Here is a 1,195-nt window from a genome sequence, read left to right as displayed (position 1 = left end):
AATCGTGTCTCGAAAAGAAACATAAGGCGAAACGGTGACTTTGAATTCATTGTATTTGGGTGAGTGATGGCATTATGTAAACTTTTGTAACTGGCCCTGTAGGAAGGTTAAGATCTTGTATTGTGATCTGGTTATCTACTTCCATTAAGTATCAAACTTGAATATTTTATTATGCAGATTCAATTTCAAGCTTTTGTATAATTTTCATTGCAGTATTTCTTTTGTTAGTCTAGGGTTTATTCAGATTTAACATTTAAAGCCAAGTCATTATATAATTATTAGATTGTATCATTTTTTGTCTTGATCTAAATTTTGTTCAGACTTAATAATTCAAGTGTTTTGTTTTGTTATTACGTAAATTCTTTTTAAAAGTGTTGTAATTTATATAGAATATATTTATTTTTGTAAAGAGGGTATTATTCCAATCACCATTGTTTGGAATGAGATTCCGTTCGTATCCTGTTAAGAACCATGGTAAGTTTTAAATAATATTTAAGAGTAATTACCAAGTTTAGTTTTGAGTGTACTTAAGAGACCTTTGGATATTCAGTGTTATATATATTGCTGTCTTGAAGTTATTTAACTGTTGTAGAATTCGTGTATTAGTACTTTAAAGTGTAACAGTTCTAATGTAGAAGTAAACAAGTGAGCTTGGAATTCGAGAGGTTGATTAAGTTGCCAGTCGTAATATATATAGTATTATATGTGTGGTTCCAAGTCACGGTTCATAGTGTAATATGTTTTTGGTTCCCAGACCCGGGAGCAATAATCACATATTACATATTTTTAGTGACCAGACCCATGCGATCAAGCGAGTCTGTTTTAAATATTGGTGATAACAGGGCCGTGTTGATAGGATTTTGTGTATTGTTTGAATATATCTTTTATGAAGAATTTGATATTCTTAAATTACATGATGGCACATTTTAATATCCAAGATTTTCCAATAACCCAAGTGTTCAGGAATTGTGAGAAGCTAATGTAACTAAAGCTCAGTGGCTCTCTATCTTAATGGCATGTGGCAGCCATGCAACGAGTGGGATGATTAAAGCCCAAATCAAGTGTCTAGCCTTAGAAGCGTTGATAGACTCGGGAAAGTTGTAGGAAAAGAATATTGTGGCAGCTCGTGAACTGTTGGAGAAAGCTCAGGTAGAATTTTGAACAAAGTAAACACCGGTTGACACAAACTGAAGAC

This window comes from Palaemon carinicauda, chromosome 26 (genome assembly GCF_036898095.1).
Source record: "Palaemon carinicauda isolate YSFRI2023 chromosome 26, ASM3689809v2, whole genome shotgun sequence".
NCBI classification, from domain to species: domain Eukaryota; kingdom Metazoa; phylum Arthropoda; class Malacostraca; order Decapoda; family Palaemonidae; genus Palaemon; species Palaemon carinicauda.
This window is presented reverse-complemented; position numbering follows the sequence as displayed.